Source organism: Hemicordylus capensis, chromosome 1 (assembly GCF_027244095.1).
Source record: "Hemicordylus capensis ecotype Gifberg chromosome 1, rHemCap1.1.pri, whole genome shotgun sequence".
Lineage (NCBI taxonomy): Eukaryota > Metazoa > Chordata > Lepidosauria > Squamata > Cordylidae > Hemicordylus > Hemicordylus capensis.
Genome location: NC_069657.1, coordinates 31,417,784 through 31,441,579, shown reverse-complemented (window position 1 = coordinate 31,441,579; position 23,796 = coordinate 31,417,784). Strand labels below are relative to the sequence as shown.

General features: G+C 43.4%; 1 long non-coding RNA gene across 1 annotated transcript in view; it reads right to left on the bottom strand.

Annotated features, from left to right (window-relative positions):
- Positions 1-22,077, bottom strand: part of LOC128341065 (uncharacterized) — a 30,811-nt gene extending 8,734 nt beyond the window's left edge. Inside the window, exon 1 of the long non-coding RNA XR_008314183.1 lies at positions 21,849-22,077. This is a non-coding gene — a long non-coding RNA (uncharacterized LOC128341065). The remainder of the gene's footprint in view (positions 1-21,848) is intronic.
- Positions 22,078-23,796: the final 1,719 nt, after the last annotated feature.

The following is a 23,796-nucleotide window of genomic DNA, read 5'->3' as shown; positions in this document are numbered from 1 at the left end:
AGTTTTCGTGACTTTGGGGCAGTTTGGGGGCAGAAAGTGGATCTGCCCCAAAATAGTGGGGTGGGGTGGTAGTGCCTCATGGGTGGAGGCTACCACACCAATTTCAGGGGGATTGGGCAGAGGGCTGATTTTTTGAGAATTTTTGAAGTTTGGGTGTCTTTGGGGCAGATTGGGGGCAGAAAGTGGATCTGCCCCAAAGGAGTGGGGTGGGCTGGTAGATAGTGCCTGATGGCTGGAGGCTACCACCCATCCCCAATTTAAGAGTGATTGGGCAGAGGGGTGAATTATGGTGAATTTATTTGTATGAGGTTTGTCTTCATAAGGTGAAGTGTGCTAAATTGATTACTTCCTCATATTATTCATAGTAAAGGAAAGTGTGAAAAAGTGAAAGTGGGGTCATGAGAGTTGTTTAACTGAAAAAAATCTCATTTGCTATGATAGAATGAGAATTCACACCTCAGAAAAAACTTCTGAGGTGTGAATTCTCATTCTATCATAGCAAATGAGATTTTTTTCAATTAAACAACTCTCATGACCCCACTTTCACTTTTTCACACTTTCCTTTACTATGAATAATATGAGGAAGTATCAATTTAGCACACTTCACCTTATGAAGACAAACCTCATACAAATAATATCACCATAATTCACCCCTCTGCCCAATCACTCTTAAATTGGGGATGGGTGGTAGCCTCCAGCCATCAGGCACTATCTACCAGCCCACCCCACTCCTTTGGGGCAGATCCACTTTCTGCCCCCAATCTGCCCCAAAGACACCCAAACTTCAAAAATTCTCAAAAAATCAGCCCTCTGCCCAATCCCCCTGAAATTGGTGTGGTAGCCTCCACCCATGAGGCACTACCACCCCACCCCACTATTTTGGGGCAGATCCACTTTCTGCCCCCAAACTGCCCCAAAGTCACGAAAACTTCAAAAATTCTCAAAAAATCACCCCTTTGTCCAAACCCCCTGAAATTGGGGTGGTAGCCTGCACCCATTAGGCACTACCACCCCACCCCACTATTCTGCCCCAGCCCCCACGTTCTGCCCCAATATGCCCCAATCTGCCCCAAAGACATGAAATTTTCAGAAATTTACCAAAAATCAGCCCTTTGCCCAATCCCCCTGAAATTGGGGTGGTAGCCTGCACCCATTAGGCACTACCACCCCACCCCACTCCTTTTGCCCAAATCCCATGCTATGCCCCCGAACTGCCCCAAAGTCACTAAAACTTTAAAAATTCACAAAAAATCAGGACTTTGCCCAATCCCCCCGAAATTGGGGTGGTAGACTCTACCCATTGGGCACTACCACCCCACCCCAAAATTTTGCCCCTGGGCCCCTTTTTACCCCCCCGAATCGATTCGGATTCGGATTCGGATTAAATCTGAATCCGAACCGAATCAAGGGTGATTCGGGTGACCCAGATTCGGGCACAAAACAGAACGGGGGTGATTCGGCTCGGGTTCGAGCCGAATCACCCGAAAATCCGAATTGCACACCCCTAATAGAAACAAGCTTTTCTGAAACATAGCTTTCCCCACCAGTAGTGTGAGATCTCTAATTGATATCTGCCCACTTAGTGTACAGCCATAGGTAAGTAATGGGTGAATTCTATGTTAGAAGTAGTTAGACTGGAGCTTTGGGGAGTTTTCTTGTTTTCTTTCTTGCCCTCCCCCCCCCCCCTTTTTTTTTTTTTTTTTTTTTTTTTTGCTAGAACCTTGAGAGCTACCAAACCAAAACAGCAGCTTGAGGAGGTGAAGTCCGACACTAAATGCCATCTGGGGAGGCAAGGCCAGTGGCAAAATGACAGCTTGGAAATGGAGCTGAGGGTAGGAAGCTCCTCCCTCTCTCCTTCCCTGATTGCATGAGAAGCAGGAAGCCTGCACAGCCAGTCCCACCCCCAGTCTCCCAAACACCAGATCAGATCATCTGGGAGCATGGCGGGGAAAATAGGGGCAAACCGTGTGTCGGACCAGCAGCTTCCTGTTATGTGTGAAGATGGTCAGAGATTTTAAATGGTGTGGCCATACTCCCACTAAGCCAGCCAATCAGATTTGTAGTATTGGATGGGAGGGAGAGAGGGAGAAGGTAGCCCAAACACCTGGAGAACCACATAAGATAAGCTTGGGAACTACCAGTGGCTCCTCAGCTACCTCTGTTCTAGGTCATATTCAATACACATGAAGCAATGGTGATTGTGTACTTGAATATGAATATGCCCCGGAATCCTCGGCAATATACCCCAGAATCCTCAGCAGTGTTCTGGAGGTCCATGGGAAACGAGACATGCAGAAGTAGTTTATGAGGAAAGGAGTTTTTAAAGCTATAAAGTTTGAAAGACATGGGCCTAACACGATCACAGCTGAGAACTCTTCCACTGGGAGATGGAAATGCAAAATGGAATTGTGTATCTGAATGTACACGACTTCAGAGCAACCTGTGTAAGAAAAATTGAATGAGGACGATCAGTCTGATGTATCTACAGCTTTTCCAAATGAGTCAGTTTGGCAACATATAGAGCTCTCACATGCAAAACAAATTGAAAAAGCCAGCAGGATCTTCCATTTCTTCATGATGTTTTGCCTAATGTAATGAATATCAGCAATTCCTCCACAGAGCTTCTACTAGGACTCAGGGGAAACATTTGTTTCAGGTTCAAATCTCAATGTCATCAATCTTAAAAGCTTTTCTCCAGAACAAATAACTCATTCAAAGAGTATAGTTAATAGTTCTTCATAGACTGTTCCATGTTCCTGCTTTCCATAAGTCATCAGCCTTATTTCTGCTGGGAAATGTAAGGCCTTTTATGTTTCTTAGAGAGAAGAGAAAATTAAATATGTGTTTTGGAATACACAGATAACTTTGGGAGAAGACTGAATCTTGAATCCCAATAGCCTGTCCTGCTCTTACTTATAAATGATAATGGACCTTCAGAGAGGACAAATAATGGTACAAGGAGCTGGAGTTTCCGAACATAAGCATCTCTCTCTGGATTCAAACCAAATCTATCTAGCTATTTTCCAAAGCCCTGATGTTGTACTTTAAAAGGCAGATTCAGTATGTTTGGTATGTTTTCTTGACAAGCCAAAAGGAATTGATTCAAAAAAGAATGACCCCCCCCCCCCCCGCAAAAGAAAGTCAGTGTCATCTGGGGTCAAACACTGGACATGAAGGCAGCCCACATGATCAGAAACAGGCTAGGACACGGGTCCAATTTCCAGGTTTGGGAGCTATGCATGCTCCCATTTTCTGATTGTGTGCAAGTAAAAAATGAAGTCGGAGACACCGGCAAAGATTGTCTGCTAAGTGACAGCTGGGTAGGAGGATTTCATTCCGCCCAGTAGCTGTACTCTGCTGCTGAATAAGGTAGAAGGAGAAGCCCTCTGCTCTACACAAGTGTCCCCCTGAAATGGCCCCCCATGGCCTCAGCAGCACCCCCAAGGTCACAGAAGCCCTCAGCAGTGGTAAGTCAACCTTAAAAAACAAATTTATTGGCACCCAGCACCCCCGAACTGGGCCCAAACAGTTTGATATCAAACCAAACCGTGCCCCCCATTCAGGGTTGCCAAAACCAAATATGCCTGGTCCAGTTTGAATCTGGTTTGTATTCGAACTGAGCAAACTGGTTTTGTACACATCCCTAGCTGTGACTGCTATTTGAAAGTGAAATTAAGTCTCAGATTAGTCCATGAAGGTTCATTTCATGTCACATATAGTTAGTTTGTTCCTAAACTAAGCTTCTTGGTGCTCAAGGGCACTATGTTCCATTAAAGTGATGCAGTTCACTTGTAAGCTTCTGGCCACATGGCAAGGTGACCATGGCTGAATGTCTCGTCATTGTCACAGAGAGATGTTCCCCTTGCCATGAGGCCAAACACTACCCATGACTCTGGCATTGCAGTTGCAACTGCTGGAGCGGGTTTATGAGCAGCCATCTCTTGCGATATTGTGTAAAAACAATAATTAACCATTGCAACACTTCAGTTGCTACAAGTAAGATTATAGACTCACCTAAGAGATGCCAAAAGACAAGGAAGTGATGTAACTTGCTTCTTAGGCCACTCCTCAGTGACTAACTTGGGTAGCATTGAAATTAGCACTCAGAAACTTCAGAACTCCTCCCAAGTTTATATTTCTCATTACTTTCACCTGGGCTCACCTCCATTCTCATGGTAAATAACCTCAGAACCCTAGCTTACTGTCTCAGAACTTGTCAACAATGAACCAGTTACAAAAATTAATTCTGACATGGATTTTCTGAAGATAAATAAACAAGTTAAAGAATAGGCACTGTAGCCTTACCTGTGGGAACCTTGAGAAACAGTCGTTATTGACTTCAGTGAGGCTGCTCTCAATCACATAACATTTTAAACACACTTGTTAAGTATCTTTAAGAAAAGCCTTACTGGAGCTAACCCTTAATCTTCTTTCCCCTCAGTGGACAACCAGATGCCTCCAAGAAGAAACTAAGGGGAGACATGATAGAGGTCTACAGAATTGTGCATGGTGTGTAGAGAGTGGGGAGAGACACATTTCTCTCTCACACACACAACACTAGAACCAGGGGTTATCCCAGAAACAGATTGGCAGGAAATTTAGGACTGAAAAAAGAAGTATTTTTTCACATAACAGATAATTAACCTATAGAATTCTGCCACAGGATGTGGTGACAGCCATCAGCCCTGGATGGGGCTTGGACAAATTAATGGAGGACAGGTCTATCTATGGCTACTAGGGCTATATGCCACCTCCAGCCTTTGAGGCAAGATGCCTCTGAATACCAGTTGCAGGAGGAGCAACAGCAGGAGACAGGGCACACCTTCATCTCTTGCCTGTGGGCTTCCCAGAGGCATCAGGGGTAGGGGGCACTGTGGGAAACAGGTTGATGGGTTAGATGGGCCTTGGGCCTGATCCAGCAGGGCTGCTCTTACATTCTTACATTCTTATTTAAGCCCATAGTAGCTCATGAGAAGACTTTTGAGGATACCATGGACAGCCAGGAAAACAAACAAGTGGATCATAGAACATATCAATCCAGAATTTTCACTCGAGGCACAAAACACCTCGCTCAAACTATCATACTTCAGACACATTATGCAAAGATCCAGCTCCCTTGAGAAGTCAGTCCATAATGCTGGGGAAAGTTGAAGGAAAGAGAAGAAGAGGACGACCAGCAGCAAGGTGGATGGACTCCATTACGACAGCAATACATGCACCACTGATAGACCTTAAAGGCCAAGTTGAAGACAGATCATCCTGGAGAGAATCTATGTGGTCACTAAGAGTCGATATTGACTTGACAGCACTTAATCAGTCAATCAGTCAATCAGCTCGTGAAGGTAACAGTTCTCTCCTGCTGCTATTGGTATTCAGAATCATAGTGGCTTCCATACAGGACAGCATGCAACCCATGCAAGGGGTGGATGAACTGGTGCTGGCTCCATGCAAATACAAATTGTGTCACTGCTGCTTGGGAGCTTGCAGAGCCTCTGTGGCTCCTAAGAACTGAGCCAGAGCTGCAATAACCGACCCTGTTTCCATTGGGAGTAATTGGGGCAGTATTGCTACAGTGATGATGCCCTCATTAGAAGTGATGGAGCGGCGGTTCCACTTAGCTGTTATGATGACTTACTTACTTACTTACTTACTTACTTATTTATTTGATTTATATACCACCCTTCCAAAATGGCTCAGGGTAGTTCACAGCACGATAAAAACAATTAAAACAAATTAACAATTAAAAACAAACTACTAAAACACAATAAAACCAATAAAACATCTAAAAGCCCTGAAAATCATGGCAACAATTTAAAACAATTTAGAACAGTTAATCATATAAAACCCTGGAAGGCCAGGCCAAATAGGTAGGTTTCCCCTGAAGGACAGCGATGATCTCAAATTACGAATTTCTGCCGGGACCGCATTCCACAGCCCAGGAGCAGCTACAGAGAAGGCCCGCCTCTGTGTCGCCACCAGATGAACTGGTGGCAACTGGAGACGGACCTCCTCAGATGATCTTAACGTGCAGTGGGGAACATGAAAAAAAGAAGGCGCTCTCTTAGATAACTCGGACATAAGCCGTTCAGGGCTTTAAAGGTAATAACCAGCACTTTGTATTTTGCCCGGAAACATATCGGCAGCCAGTGCAGCAGGTTCAAAACAGGCATAATATGGTCTCTCCGGGTTGCCCCAGAGACCAACCTGGCCTTTAAATGTGTAACATGCATTCTCTTGATGCAACCATGACAGCAACCCTGTATGGAAAATAAATATTGTTATTATCCATTCAGCATCATTATGCTCTTTTAGATGCCAGGTGAAAATGTTCACCCAGGCTAATCTGGAAAGTGCTCTAATGTAAAGAAGATATTAACAAACTGTTGGAGATGTGACTCCTCAAGCATTAGCCATCTGCATCTGTTTTTTTAATCCTACTGACCACTTGGGGCTTTGAGGTAGATGTAACCCCAATGTAAGGGAATCCCTCTTGATTCCACTCTTTCTCTCTGTCCTGTGCCCACTTGACAGACAGACTGATATTCTCAAACTACTTTCTTCCTCCCCCCGCCCGTTCCGCAGCAGCATGTAGCAGCTACCTGCAGGGACACAGGATTTCTTCCCTAGCATGTAATTTCCCTAATAAATCTCTTGGACCTTAAACATCAGTCTCCAGATACTCTTAATGAGCTCTCCTCACACGTGCATCCTTTGCTGCATAAAACTCTCCCCTATAGGTAGCTCCTGAGTGTTTTGTCTTTCATTGCCAGTTGTTGTTGTTGTTGTTGTCGTCGTCGTCATCTTCTTCATCATCATTATTATCTTCATCATCTAATAAACCAATTGGCAATTGGCAATAACCTTTATACATGTATTCATTTTTTAAAAATTCCTTGTATTAAAAATATTTTCCTGTCATACACAATTTGTTCGTATTATTTTATAGCACTTATTTCAGTTGCATCTGGTTTGCAGATGTAAAAAGGGTAGGACTCTGTACTTTCAAGAACAGTGAAGAGGAGCCTCTTTCAGCAGGTGTCATTTCTCTCTCCCCTATAGGACAAGTTGCAAGTGCCCAGATTCCCTCTCGATGAGATGTCTGCGGGTTTCACAGAACCCCTCTTCAGAAGAGAGCCTGTCATTGCTATGAAGTCGCCACCTGTGACATGGTAATCCCACATGTTCCAATTATCCCTAAAAGGGACAGTATCCAATTGCTACCCCTAGTTTGCCTCTATATTTTCCTTTTTATTATTAAAAACATTGCTGTGAGCTACTGGAGTTGTCTTTCTTCAGGTTTTCATCTCTGCCCCATGGTTTCAGGAAAGTAATTAGGTAATGAACACATTGTGGTTCTAGTGTACATCTGTGTCAGTGCATGAACATAAATATCAATCAATATCAATATTTTATTTACGGTCATAGACCAAATATAACAGAAATACACACATCAAAAAAATAAAATATATATACAAGTATAAGAATTAACTTCCCTTTGCGATCAGGGAGGCACGCAATCTTACAGCAATGTAACAGAACTTGCTACTACATTGGAAAAAGAGGAATCTCTATCTGAAAGTAAAAACTTAACTAAATCCTCATCAGATTAGTCTGCCAATGAATCTAGACACTGAAGTGAAAATGATACATTGCCTGTTTTCCTGATAAAATTTACAGTGTAATAAAATATGGGCAAACAGTTTCTATTTCGCCACAACCGCAAGGACACCTCCGAGCCTCTAAAGGAAGGTATTGAAATCTCCCAGATAATAACGCAGAAGGATGAACTCTAGCTCTCATGAATGCCCAACAAAACTTATGAAAAGCAATTGTAGATAAGTACGAGGCAAGAGAAAGGCCCACCCTAATCTTTATTACTTTATAAAACTCAGGTAAACACGCCCAATCATTTGAGTCTCAATATCTTCTAACCGCTGGTGTGTTACTTTTTTTGCATTCACTAGACCCATTTCCAGTAATAGTTCAGGAGATAAACCTATAGAGTGAAGCTTATTGATCACTGTTAAGCTCCATGCCAACTATAGGACTACCACTAGAAACATGGGGATAAGTCCAACCAGACACAGATGTATTTTTAACCAATAATAAATAATTAGAAGCCATGCCCATGCCTCTATCTTTAAAAGTCCAGCCTCCATGAGTAAGACCACATTGGGTGTACATCTCGGTGTACCAAACAAGACTCTTAAAAAACTGGACTGATTCCTCTCTAGCATTACAAAATTAGTATATGGGCCTAGTTGGATACCATACAAAAGCTGAGGAATTATTTTAACTGAATACAGTTTTAAAGCTGCAGGAATGAAACCACCCCCTTGGGCTTTGTAAAATCTCTGTATTGCTGCCGCGCTGTGTCTTGCCGTTTCAGAAACCATTTTTGTGGCATGCACATAAACATTAAGACACTGTGTGTCAGCAAAGTTAGCTTTTGAAGGAATCAGACTGAGTCACAAGTGAGAAGACTGTAAGTAAACTTTACTTTAAACTTACATGAAATAAGAAAGATGAGTAGATCAAAATATGTTGAGATATACCGAGCTGAGCTACATGCACACAAGTGAGAGAGGAAATCTGGATGCTGAGAGGGGATGATCCTTGGTTTGAAAATGCAATGATCCTTGGTATGAAAACTGGGGTGGCTTTCAGCAAGTTCCTCCCTGTCTGTCTCCACCTTCCAATCTGCAATATGGGGAATCTGTCTACTACTGGGGAATCCTCTTATAATATCCAATTGTCTTATAGAGGCCTAGCCAGATTCCCCTTTGCAAGTATACCCCTCAAACCGGCCCGCAAGCTGGCATGGCTGGCTCAATGGCTGGACTGGACCAGACCAGACCCAGTTCAGCAGAGTCCGAGTCCAGACCGGGCTGGGTTGGCTCAAATCCAGTCTGGATTTGAGCCAAACCAGCAAAACCGGTTCCATGCACATCCTTCTTTTCCACTGTGAAATGTTGTTGTTGTTGCTATACCACTTTAAATATTATTATTTATATACCGCTTTATATACCATTCTCAAAGTCATTACATAGCAAAAGGAATGAGAACATGATTTCCTGTCCCAAAGGGGCTCACAATCTAAAAGGAAACATGTTAGACGCTAGCAACAACCACTGGAGGGATGTTGTGCTGGGGTGGAATAGGGCCAGTTACTCTCCCCCTGCTAAATATAAAGAGAATCACCACTTTGAAAGGTGCCACATTGCTCATTTAGCAGGGAATTTGTTGTTCCTTGTTGTTGCACACCAACATGACAGCACGTAATCAATCAATCAACCCATCCATCCATCCATCCTTCCTAAGGAAGTGGTGATGGCAAAGAGGCAATATGATAGGAGTGACCTGCTGAATATCACGTCTTGATTTGAACTAACCAGCCAGTTCTTCGACAGCGGAATCCTCCATTTCTCATAAAAGCTGTTTTTATCATTTTCTGTTCATGTGGCCTTTCAGCTTTCTTTAAAAAATAGAGCATCCTTGCATTTATTTTTAAAAAGATATATGAGAGGAGGGTTTAGAATAAAGATACCAACTGCCGCAACATTTACTGTGCGATTCATTCACATCCATATGACGTTAATTTCCACATTTGCTTTGATATGCTTTTTTGAGCAAGAGGGAGCAAAGGTTAACTAGGAATAAAACAGGAAATGGAACAACAAATAAAAACCCTGAAACAAAAACCTGCATTTTCTGTAATTTGATCATTAACTGCTTCATCCAGCAGGGACGTGATGCATTCAGAGGAACATGGAAAGCAGGATTCGGTTACATAGCCCATGCCTCGGCCTGCCAAAGTCTTTCTTTGCAGACAACTGGCTCAGTGCCAAGGGCCTTGCTGCAGAATACCAACAGGGAAGAGGAGGTGGGCATTTTCCTAATACAACACCTCTCTTGATCCCCGCCCTGACACTATAAAGCCCGTCTCTCAATAACAAAACAGAACCTGGAATTGCTTCAGAATGTATGCAAGAGCTTGAATTCCTGACAGCCTCTGAAGCACGGAAAAACAAGTTCTGATACCACTTCTTCAGCTTCTGGCTGGGATTCATGACCCCACAGATGTGATGCTTCTCGATGCTCTCACAGCTGCCTTTCCTTATTAGCCATCTGTTAGACTGACTTGCCCATTCCCAGATGGCAAAGATGGTTTCTGTAGAGACTGAGCACCAATTCAAATGTGCATGATTAAGTGTGGTATGAGCCTTCCTGGACTACTCTATTTCAGACTGCTAATAAGGGGACACGTGTTTGAATGGCCACATTCCTTGGGTATCAGTTCTGGATCTTCAGGGTCTTCGTTCCCTTCCCCTCCATATAATAACAAGTTGTGACGTCCAGTCCTGTATGATCTCTATTGGGAGTGCAGAGTCACAATCAGCCTGTAAAATCATTTGAATATAGGAAGCTGCCATATACTGAGTCAGGTCATTGGTACATCTAGCTCAATATTGTCTACACTGACTGGCAGCAGCTTTCCAAGGTTTCAGGCAGGATTTTCTTCCCAGCCCTGAGGATGCCAGGGATTGGTCTTGGGTCCTCCTGCATCCACAGCAGAAGTGTTATGTCCCCATCCCCTGTGCATTTCACCTGTAGAGAAATTGAAGCTAGAATGCTGGCTGGGCTCCTGGTTGCACATGGAAAGTCCTATGTGCATAGAGGTAACATACTGAATCAGACCATTCATCTATCTAGTTCAGCATTGTCTACACAGCCTGGAAGCAGCTACCACAAGACCAGGATTGCTGGTCCTGTGGTAGCAAGCATGAATTGTCCCCCTTTGCTAAGCAGGGTCCACCCTGGTTATAGGGGTGTGCACAGAACCGTCTGGCTCGGTTTGAGGCTGGACCAATTTGGGCCAGTTTGGTCCGGCCCCCATTGAACCCCCACCCCCGGTCTGGTTCAGTTCCGGACCAGTCAGCGAATTTTTAAAATTTTCTAAAATAAATGTCTAAAAATACCTTTAGCCCCTTCAGGGGGGCTTGCTGTAGGCCGCAGGGGGGTCTGCAAGGGTTCCCCCTCCCCTCGCCGGCCTTCCTCATCACCGCCATGGCCGGGTAAGTGTATCCCTTTTGGCCCTTTCGGGCCTCTGTAATGACAAGCGGCAGCCATTTTGGCCACTGCCGCGCATGCACAAATGCCGTCTGCAAGACTCTCAGCCGCACAGACGGCATTTGTGCATGCACCGCGGCGGCCTAAATGGCCGCCGCTGGGGAACCTTCACAGACAGACCCACCACCACGTCCTACAGCAAGCCCCCCGAAGGGGCTAAAGGTGTTTTTAGGCATTTATTTTTTAGAACAAAAAAAATTAATTCGCGGAACTGTCCCGGCAGTTTGGTTCCGATCCAGATAGACCAGGGGGGGTTCAGTTTAGCCTGAAAAAAATAACTTCAGTGTTTGCTTGTGATATTTTAGTTGGTCCCAAAAAAGGTATTACCTCACTTTGGATGCTTTCCCTTAATAGACTGATGGCCACCTACTGGTCAAATTCTGCCCCCCCCCAAATTTCAGGGGCCCTATCCTAACCCTCTCTGACAATGCCATGGATTGAACCTGGGACCCCCCCATCTGCATGCAAAACATATGCTCTTTTACAGAACTAGAGCCCCATGATCCTTAACAGACAAACGTACACCACAGTTAACACAGATTAGGGATTCTAACATAAAAACACAGAACACTGGAAAGCAGAACTGCAGAAAGACCTAGTCAAAGGGAACCATGCTGGGAATGAATACCAAGGATGAAAGCTAAGCAATTAGCACAAGGCCATCCATGGTAGAGATGGGTTTTTTTTAAAAAAAAACTTGCTCTTGTTAAATTAGTGGGAATCATCAACTTTCTGATGCCAATCTACCCAATGCCTGCTTCTGCTGTAACATGCCACAGGGCTCTTTGTCTGCTCTTGGCCCCTCTGCTCTGATTCTCACCCTCTCTCACCCTGTGCTGCTGCTCTTCTGCCTCGGATATCAGCCAGCCCTCAGCACCAGTCTTCCACCTATCTTCTTTCATCCATGTGCAGAATGGGTTTTGTTTTGGGCAGCAGTATCAAAGCAATGTGTGCAAATTTTGTGTGCCATTATTGATACAAGTGTACACACACACACACATATCCACAGATAAGAAAGAAAAACGTGGATTTCACAGTTTTTTTCCTTTCTTCCACTTCATATTTGCATGTATATCTCAACCAACTGATAGGGAACAGATTCAGTCCTGAACAAAAAAATATCTTGAGTTCATTCCAGTGAACACAGGTTTACTATGGAGTACATGTACACACACGCGCACGCGTGTGTGTGCAGAGGCGTATCTAGGGAAAATAGCACCTAGGGCAAACACTGAAATTGCTCCCCTGTCCAAGCATCTGACACCCATCTTTCAGATAACTTTACTATAATATCAGCTGAAAAATACAAGTCAGGCTCATTAATCTTTTAATATTTCAAAAACTATTTTAGCAGTAGACTTAGCCAGACCAAAAAATGCTGGAAAACTACAAATTTCAGTATGCTGGGGCTCATGAAATACCCGAATACTATGTGGAGATGTACTTGGAAAACTAAACAGAAGTGCCTGTCTAATTCTCTACTATGTATTGTAGCATCACCATCACATAAGTTTTAAAAATAAATGGAGAATTTGACTTTTCCCAGATACTCTGTAAATAATTAAAGGATATGCAGAGTAAACTGTGTCACTGCTTGGAATATATTCTAGTTTTTCAGAAAGACAGTTAAAATGAGAGAAAGAGAGCAAGAAACTCCCAGTGGGCCTTAATATTAAGGATTTCACACTGATTCAAAGACAAAAACACCATTAATAGCCAAATTAGCAAGACATCACATTTAACTCACTTATCACAAGAAGCAAAGTAAGAGCAAATGAATACAATCCTAGCTCATAAGCATCAGCTCAGTATTCACAAACCCTGATTCTCTGTACATAGTGCCAATCTGAATATGTGTACAGTGACTTATATTATATATTATTATTTTTTTACCTGTAGCCCCTTCGGGGGGCTTCCTAAAGGCTGGGGGGTTTGCAAAGGTTCCTCCTCCCCCCACTGGCCTCTAGGGCCTCACAGGGACCATTTGAGCATGTGCAGTGGCCATTTTTAAAAATCTTTTTTTAAAAAATGCCACTGAAAACAAAATGGCCACCGCACATGCTCAAATGACCTCTGCAAGGCCTGGCATGACCTAGGGCCTCACAGAGGCCATTTGAGCATGCACGGTGGCCATTTTGTTTTTGGCAGCCATTTTTTTTTTTAAAAAAATTAATTTTACAAAATGGTGCCCCCCTTCAAGTGGCTCCCAGGGCATGTGCCCTGCCTGCCCTATCCCTAGATATGCCCCTGTGTGTGTGTCTGTGTGTTTAATTTATGCCAGCTAACCTTAATAATGTTTAGGCACTCCAGTACTTGTTTCATAACTAAAATAAGGAGTTTAGTCTCCTTGGTCTCCTGCACTCAGTACCCCACTTAGTTAAAGGCCTGGTTGGAGCGCTGGGTGAGAACTGGGGAGAACTGGATTCAAATTCTTCCATACTCAGCCAGGAAGCTCAGGGGATAACCTTGAACTAGATTCTCCCTCTCATCTTAACCCACCTCACAGGATTGTTGTAAGAATGAAAGTAGGAAGAAATAATCATACAAACAATACCCTGAGCTATGCCAACAGCAAGAGAGGTCACCCACCAACAATCAGTAATCAGTTTAGACAATCAATCTCTCTCTCTCAATCTCTCTCTCTCTCTCTCTCTCTCTTAATTTGATTTCAAACCAGACAACAGAATGGAATACATGGAGTCATCCCAATTTCTTGGGATTCAAGTAGTAAGCATTTCAGGGACAGGAGAGAAAAAACACCCCACCATCAACTGATTTGCAAAGTCTTATTTTGATGCAAGTCTTTTTTTTTTAAGCATTTATTCAGCAGCTCTTTAGCCCCTTATCAAATGGATGACTCAGCCTGCAAGATCCCAACATTGAACCCCAACTGTTCTCTCTACCTCCATCATGCTGACTTGTAAAAATACAAGTTTCTTTTACCTTCCATCGTTCCTTCCCTTCTTGTGAGACAGCAGTACCAAGGCAGCCCCCACCCCTTTCTCGTCATCTCTCCCTCTTTTTTCATTTGTTTTCTTCACATTCCACTCGTTCCCTCTACCTGATGGTTACTTTAAAAAAATAAAAGTTTCATTTACCGTCCTCCCCCTGCCTTGCCTTCTTGAGGGTCAGTAAGAAGAGCAGAACAATGGGATTATGCAGCCCTCGGGCAGTTTCTTTTCCTTTACATTCTTCTTCCCCACCCCATGCCTAATACGACTTGCATTTACTTTACCCCCTACGTCCTTGTGAGTCAGTCTGTCAACAACAAAAAACAAAACAAGGCTTTTATGCAGCCCCCAGGCAGGCTCCAGCCAGCAGGCCGGTTTCAAAGCTCCAGCACTCCCTCTCACTACTGCTGCTGCCTGACTCGTCACTCAGTCAGCATGCTCTCAGTTTCAGTGAGTGAGTCTGCGCAGAGCACGGCCAGCTGGGAGCAGCCATGCTGAGAGGTAGGCAAGAAGCAAAAAGAAGAAGAAGTGGGTATTGGATCACTTTGCTGCTGCAGCAGCAGCAACAGAAAAAAGAAAAGAGTAAGAAATGGGGGGAGGGCAAGTGCTGGCCTTGGTGGGCCCTGAGAGGCTCTGGACCAGGAGACATGTCTCTCCCTTTGCCTAATTAATGGTACGCCCCTGCTTCTGGATTGCCTGAGGGATCTGGGAAGAGGAGGCGCTGTTTTACAATGGTTCCACTCCTATGTCTTGGGCAGATTTCAAATGGCAGCACTTGGTGACAGTTGCTCTTCAAAATGGGAGCTGCTATATGGAGTCCACCAGAGCTCCATTATGTCATCAATGCTTTTAAACATCTACATGAAACTGCTGGATGAGATCATCAGAAGATTTGGAGCTGGGTGTTATCAATATGCTGATGACACCCAAATCTATTTCTCCTTGTCATCAATATCAGGAAATGGCATTAGCCCCTTAAATGCCTGCCTACAGGCAGTAATGGGCTGGATGTGGGACAATAAACGGAAGCTGAATCAAAACACGACGGAAGTGCTCATTGTTGGGTGTCATAATCTGCAAGGTGGAATAGAACTTCCTGTTCTGGGTGAGGTTACATTCCCCCAGAAAGAACAGGTTCATAGCTTGGGAGTGTTCTTGGATCTGGGTCTCTTCCTGGTGCCTCAGGTTGAGGCTGTGGCCAGGACAACTCTGCTTGTTCCTTGAGGAGAATGGCCTCAAAACAGTAGTACACCAGCTGGTAACCTCCAGGTTGGACTACTGCAATGTGCTCTATGTAGGGCTGCCTTTGTATGTAATTCAGAAACTTCATTTAGTTCAAAATGTGGCAACCGGATTGGTGTCTGGGGTATCATGGAGAGACCACATTATGCCTGTTCTTAAACTGTTGCACTGGCTGCTGATATGTTCCTGGGCAAAATATAAAGCGCTGGTTACTAGCTTTAAAGCCCTGAAATCCTTAGGTTTGGGTTACCTGAGAGAGCACCTTTCTCTACAAGATCCCCACCGCTCGCTAAGATAATCAGGAGGGGTCCGTCTTCGGTTCATCCAGTGGCGACCTGGGATTGGGCCTTCTCAGTTGTCGCCTCTGGGTTATGGAACATGCTCCTCATGGATACTGGAGGATTATCTTCCTTGGAGGCCTTCAGGAGAGCCTTCAAGACCCATCTTTTTAGCCAGACCTTTAATAATATCTAGTTTTAGTTTTAATTTTAATTTGCTTTAAATGTTTTTTAATTGTTTTATTATGTGTTTTTAATATTAATGTAAATCACTCTGAGCCACTTAAGCTGGGCAGCATATAAACTGAATGAAAGAATGAATGAAATAATGTGAGTGAGCATGATACATTTTTAGAAATAGCTACATTTTTAATACCCCTTGATATATTAAGTTTGACTCCCATCAACCACAGGCTGTGTTAACAATGTTTAAAATGGCTTGCTTATGTGGTTGTCTGCAAAAGCTTTAGATGATGATATAGTGGTGTGCTTAAAGGAAAAGGTTGTGAAAAGTGTCCCCTCTAACAGGGATTTTGAGATGTTATTGACTACAACTCCCAGAATCCCCAAGCAAAAGCCATAATAGCTGGGGATTCTGGAAGTTGTAGTCAACAACATCTGGGAATCCCTTTTAGAGGAAACACTAGTAGGGAACCACGGGTCTGGAAAATACTGAGCTAGATGGACCGATATAGTCTGACTTGGTATAAGGCAATTTCCTATGTTCCCATGAGTATGCTTCCTTCCCTCCCTGCATCCATTGAATAACCTAGCTTTGCTTTATACTGTGCTGGGGCTTCTGAGGACTCTTAAGGCAGTTGCAACCCTGCAGAGAATTAGCAGTTCCTCAATCATTGCTCCCACAGTTACTCTCATTGTTGTGAATGGGAGAACCTATGGTAGCACTTCTGGCGTGTTCTCTGCAGCACTGGAGCTGCCTTGCAAGTCAACAGCAGCCCTAACACAAGCTACACATCATGTCAGCCACTGTTGGTACCAAGACCTGGCACCTTTGGATGAGGTATCAGATTAGAAACAAGCCTAAATGAAAAATGAAAAAGCATACCCCAAAAGTCGCCTAACTAGCCTGACAGTCATTTTTTTGTTCTGGATCCATCGCCCCCTTCTTTACCATATAAACAGCCTATTCATCTGACCATCTGAAAGAAACACCTATTAAGGGAGTGACGAAAGAGAGGAAATTGCCATTTGACTTTTTTGAAACTTGTCATTCGGCATTAAATGCCTTGACTGCATTGATTAGAGCAAGAGAGTGACATGAAGATGGAGAACGCTGTCAGTTCTTTACCAAAATATAGAAGGCCTCACTTTTAATTATTCAGTTAGTCTCAGATTAGATCTTAGTGCCTGCCAACAGCCTCACCTTTCCACCCGTTAAGGTCAGCATAAATCAAAAGAAATCAGATGAGCCTGAACTGGTCGTTTAAGTACTTCTAACCCTTTCATAAGAAAATCTGGTAAAAACAACCACCACCACCAAAAGCAAAGCTCTGCTCAATAAAGGAACTATTATTAACTCTTAAGAGCCAAATTTCCTGTTTTTTTAACTGCAGAGCCTCAAGTAATATTCCAGGGGCAAGTTCCAATATTGTTTTCCTTGTGAAATAAAAAAACAAGAAAATTAGTGTTTGAAACACAAGCTTGTCTACAGATTTCCAATATGAATGAAGCTTTCCTGGTTCCATGTTTCACGTATTAATGTTAATAAGCAGTGCAAAATGGCATTTGTCATGTTTACGTGATGCCTTGATCAAGCACACTTCTGCTGAGCTTAAAAATACAACCACAAAAGAGAAGGAGGTCCCACAAAAGTCCAAAGGTAAACAGCAAACTGGAAACTCAATCAAATACCATAATCAAAATGAATAATCAAAATGACAATAATTCCATATTAGAGCTACAAATGACTATAAATACAAACAAAAATCAATGCATACATATAAAACATGCATATGATGAATGTTCTGGATAATAATAGTTTTCGATACTTTATTAAACTTGGAAAAATGCAACTACTCAAATGCGGGGGTGGGGGCATACATATAGGATTGCGCAAGTGAAAAGTGACCCATATGGGTCTACAATTCCTAAATGAAAAATATGTGCAGCTGGATTCCTCAGGTTATTAGTAAAACCAAATCAAACTCAGCCAAGCCTATATGCAGTGTTGTGACTGACTGCTTTCAAGGGCTGAAGCATTTCTAGTGAGAAATTTAAACACAAGCGATTTGGTTGATGTTTGAGAACTTCAGCTGAGGCTGAATCCAGATACGATGGAGGTACTTATTGTGTGGGGTTGGAACTTGGGAAATGATTTTGATCTGCCAGTTCTGGACGGGGTCACACTTCCCCAGAAGAAACAGGTATGCAGTCTGGGGGTGCTTCTGCACACAAACCTCTCCCTGTTATCCAAGGTTGAGGCAGTGGCCAGAAGTGCCTTTTATCAGCTTCGGCTGATTCACCAGCTGCGTCCATTTCTTGAGATAAATGACCTCAGAACAGTAGTACATCTGCTGGTCACCTCCAGACTTGACCACTGCAATACGCTCTATGTGGGGCTGCCTTTGAACGTAGTCTGGAAACTGCAGTTGGTCCAGGATGTGGCAGTCAGGTTGGTCTCTGGGTCATCTCAGAGAGACCGTATCACTCCTATCTTAAAAGAGCTACACTGGTTGCCAGTAAGTTTCTGGGCAAAATACAAGGTTTTGGTTATAACCTATAAAGCCCTGAACAGCTTGGACCCTGGGTATTTAAGAGAATGTCTTCTTTGCTATGAACCACACCATCCAATGAGATCATCTGGAGAGGTCTATGTCCAGTTGCCACCAGCTCGACTGGTGGCTGCTCAGGGACGGTCCTTCTCCATTGCTGCTCCAAGGCTTTGGAACACACTTCCTGCTGAAATAAGAGCCTCCCCATCTCTTATAACTTTTTAAAAGGCAGTCAAGATGCATTTGTTCACCCAGGCTTTTAATTAGATATTGTTTTAATTGTGTTTTTAATAGTTTTAATGTTTTAAATTTTAATTGTTATAATGTTTTAATCTTTTTATCTGTTTTTATTTTTTTGTTGTGAACTACCCAGAGACTTATGTTTTGGGCAGTATACAAATGTGTGAAATAAATAATAAATCTGGTAGATATTAGAGAACTCTGGAGTACTGGATTTGAGAACCCTATTCTCTATCAGTGGTGGGCTGACCTAAAAATAGTGAAATAAGCTTATTTGGACCTCAGAATGAGGTTAGTACAACAGAAGCTCCTGTGTCCTATTTATTGGACATGCTAGATAATGTTTAATACAGGTTCGTTGCACACTTCAAGGTGTTAGAGGTGTAATTCAGATGTGGGGACATTTACACATATGGTTTGGGCCTGTCATATTATTGTTTTATTCTGGTTTGAAATCTACAAGATTGTTAGCATGACTGTACAGCTATCACTGTCTGTTACACACATTCCTTTTGGGGTGGGGCCAATATCCCTGAAGTGTGGGATTTATCTTTGCATCCAGAGTTATGGATCCTTCAAGTATGGGGAATCACCAAAATGACTGTTATACAATTGGAGCTAGGACCCTGGCAGCATCAGTTCCCAGCTGCAATGTCTCATAGTGACCACTGGTGGGGTTTTAGGGTCATGGATGAAAGTACTGGACTCCTCCAATCTTTATTCTTCCAGTGTTAGTCTCCATTTTGTCTCTCCAGAGATAGCTGTTTGTTTTTGGCCTCTCTCCCCTTTTAGCCTTACGCTCAGCTTTCCTATCCTTTTGTAACTTCTAAATAAATCCTTGTTGTTCTTGAAACTTAAAGAAGTGTCTCCAGACCTCTTGCCTAGATTCTTGAATTCTTGCTTGAATTGCTTGAATTCTCCCCAAGCTGACTTTGCTCTGCTCATGGGAGTTGAACTGCCATTCTTCTCCTAGGTATACTACATTGGAAGGATGATGTTTTTTCTTGGTTTGCAGTTGTGGATAACTGATATGTGCTGCTTATCAGCATTTGAATTGGCTTTTTTCCCCCAATGAAATGTTCGAGGAATGATCAGTAATCTGGTCTACTTTTAACAAACTTTGTATTGTGAAGAGTTATATTCTTAGAAGAAGCTCTCTTTCTTCTTCTTTTTTCCACCTTGATAAATTGGTTTACATATTATTTTAGTGTTAAGTCAGTCCCACCATGCTTTGGTTTAGTCATTTTTGATTATATTATGATTTTATTATTTTAATTGAATAAATTTTTTTTAAATGCAAACATTCAAATCACAGAATAGGGGAGAAATGGATTGCGAAATGGCACTTGCATTGATGGCTGTTGGGACTTCTCAGCTGTTGAAAATTGCAGCATTCTCCTCTGCATTGTTTTTATAGTATCACTCTTCCCGGAATGGTGAATCAAATACATGCAATATTAATGTAGGTTGTGGCAGTGAGGAGGATTCTCGAGGCACCTTAAAATATATTGTGGTCAGAGCCCATTTTGTAGGGTTGAAAACTCTGACTAAAGCTATTCTGGGGGATTCCCCCCCAAAAAATATTTATCACACTATCAAGCCCTTAAATATTCCAAGACTGCTTTCAATAGTCACTTGGAGATTGATACTGATTCCTGGAGACTCCGGGCCAATCCTTATCACTTTGTCTGATGTTCACAAAAGCTTGTGCTACCCATAATGCACTTCTCCCAAAAGGCTCTTTGTTTTGTTTGTTTGTTTGTTTGTTTGTTTTTTGCTGCCATAGATTAATAAGGCCACCACTGGAATCAATGGCAGAATTCAAGAAGTAATATGTGCCCTCTTCCATTTTTTTTCCTCCCATGTGAGAATCTTGATTATCAGAAAATGGTTCATTAGACAATTTACTTATGTGTTACTAAGATAATGTCTTGCTTGTCTGTGCTCTTTTCCAACACAGATCTCAGCCACACATTAATTGGTCTCACTGGTCATCCAGGGGAAAATCAGAAATACTCTCTAAGGCATTCCTGCAAATTTGTCGCCGCTCCAGAGCATACCTTGGGACTGTTAAACATAGGTGTACACATAAGTCTCTCTTTTCCTTCCTGCTTGAGTCAGGCATTTCCTGGGAAAGAGAGAGGAGAAATCTCTCCTGTTTCATAAATGTAGTTTTCTGATGGGACCACTTTGCTGCAAAAACCCAGTTTGCTTATAAATAGAGAAAAACCTTCAGCAATTCCATATAAACCCTTGCAGCTTTTACAGGAAAGGCCCAATATTACAGGTTCATTGGTTATATGAGAGACAGAGAGCATCATCTCTCCATGTGGTTTTAAATTGTGGTTTTTAAAACTGTTTTAAGGTCTCATTTTTAATCTGTTCAATGTTGCTGTAAGCCACCAAGAGACAGAAATTTGGGGCAGTCTACAAGTTTGAAGAATGAATGAATGAATAATCAACTGCTCTCTAAGGGCTACTTCAGCATTATGCGGAAGGATGAGGTACTGCTTGTCCACCATCTATCACTACGGAGGGCCTGTCCAACCTGCAACCCACCAAGCTAAAGGCAGCCCACCAGCCAAGTATTGAAGCCAGTGTTTGACATTAATCTGTCCGTGTTTGACAGATCTCCTACTTTTCTTATCCCTGGCAAGCAGCATAGAACAGGAGATTTGTTGAGCTTCTAGTAGGCTGCCATCAGTGTTCCCTCTAACAGGGATTCCCAGATGTTGTTGACTACAACTCCCATAATCCCCAAGCAAAAGCCATTGTAGCTGGGGGTTCTGGGAGTTGTAGTCAACAACATCTGGGAGTCCCTGTTAAAGGAAACACCGGCTGCCATAGGTGGATTACTGGTAAGATGTGTTTGGCTTAGTAGGTCATAGGTCCTGAAGGCACACCATAAAGAGTGGAGGGGGAACTTGAGCCTGAAAATGTGTGGTAAAAACATACCTCTCACATAGGAAGCTGCCTTATACCCAAGTCAAACCATGGGTCCATCTAGCTCAGTATTGTCTACACTGACTGGCAGCAGTTCTCCAAGGTTTCCGGCAGGAGACTTTCCCAGCCCTACCTGGAGATGCCAGAGAGGGAATCAGGGACCTTCTGCATGCATAGCTACCCTAAGGAGATACCTGACAGCAGACTGCACTCACATGTAGTCACCCATCCAAATGTAAACCAGGGCAGACCCTGCTTAGCAAATGAGACAATTCATGCTCACTGCCACAAGACCAGATCTCCTCCTTTTGCTCACAATGATTTCTCTCTACCTTTGTCTCTCACTCCCCATCCTCGGTTGCCAGAGGTCATAGTCTGGAGGTACAGTGCTTCAACTTGGCTGCGGTAGGATGGGGCCTGGTCAGTGCCCAGATAAAAACTGCCTGGGAAATATGGGTATACTACCTTGAATTCCATCAGGAAAGAAAGCCAATAAATAAATAAAATACTTTAAACTAGCTGGCCCAGGTGCAGAGCATCAGCACCTCTATCTCCCTCATTCTCAGCTCTCCCACTCCTCTGCCGTCTCCCCCCCCCCCTGTTTTTTTTCTCTGGCCACTTTTTCCAGCCAGCCACTGCTTTCTCCCCTCCTCCCACTGCTTTCTCTTCCCCCCCTGCCACTCTCCCCCCACTGCCACTTTAGACTTTTCTCCCTCTGCCACCTCCACTTCTTTCTCTCCCCGCCCAACACCGCCCGCCTGCCTGCTTGCCCATTCACTGGCCTGTCCGTTGGCCTTATGTTCCCCGCTGCTGCTGCTTTCCTCTCCCCCTCCCCTCGCTTGCAAACTCTTGCGAGAGCTGCCACACATGGGATTAGCAATAGATATGTAGATTGTAAATACATACAATAGAATTTGTAAGATCCTTGAAGGCAGGGACCTGTCACCTTTTTCTTCAGGAAGCTCTGTAGACAGCCAATCATACTCTGTTGCTATGTTTAAAAAAAGAGTAATGGCCCAGAGAAGCCCTTAGATGCCAAAGAGATGTCTGTAAAAACAAAAAATAGAATAGGTACTGAAGGGCAATATTTACACTAGAGGGCGCCAAAGCAAACCAAATTACATCAGTTCACTAATGAAAGCTACGAATAGGTTTCAGCAACAAAAATAATGTTCATAGGTTCAGCTACTGAAGATCTGAGAACGACTTCTACATAACTGTGAAAACAGCTCTATGCAGAGTTTATTTTTCAAGGTTCTAATTAATGCTAGTTTCGAGCGTTCAGATGTCTGTGTTAGAGCTGCCAAGCTCACCCTCAGGAGGGCTCTTGACAATGGAGAAGAACGGAGGGAGATTTTGGATGAAATCTGTACCATACACTTGTCCTCACAGTCCTGTGGGAGTGCATCTAACTACGCGCAAGGTCTTTGAATGGGGAAGCTGTGAAATGTTACCATTCATGTGCTTGTATGAAACGGCAGCCCTGTGGAGATAAACACAGGCATTGAATTCAAAATAGACATAGATGATGGCACTGATGGCATGGAAAATCAATGGCATGGGAAATACCACTGGTGGTATTGGAAGTGGCAGGTGACAGGGACAGGCATAACAAATGGGGCCGGAAGAAAAAGAGACTCCAGGGTGGTGGATAGGGGAAGGAGTCAGGAACCTCCCCCTACAACTTCAGACCTAAGGCCTAAACCAATGTCCCAATGCACACAAACCTACGTCCCAATGCACAGCCCTAGAAAAGAGATGTTACATTGGTCTACAACTGGCCGCATCATTCCCAATGCATAAGGGCCCACTTGGAAAGCTTAAACATGCTGCCTTATGCGCCAGAAAAGAAGGGCACATCCTTCCCAATGCATAATGGTGCAAATCAGTTTCAAACGTGGGGAGTTTAACCTCCCCACTTTTGGAGCGGACTCAGAGCAAGTCAGCACAGCATACTGGCCAGTGGCACTCTGGTTGAGAAACAGTGAGCTACCTTGAGGATCATTTGTTTGGAAAGCAAAGGGTATGTGTCTTCAAAATAAATGCATATAGTAACAAGGTGTTTTAATGTTTGCTACTGTTAACCAATTGTAGCATTTTGCGGTTGATACAAATGATGCTTGCTCCTACTATAAACTACATGTCCCCTTCCTTTTATTGGAATCTCTAGCCACAGTTTTATAAAGTAACTAGTCATTAAGCCCGTTTCATTAACGGGCGCTAGAAGAATTGTGCGCTCCTTGGGGCCGGCTGTTCCCCACTCACCCTCCCTCCCGCCCT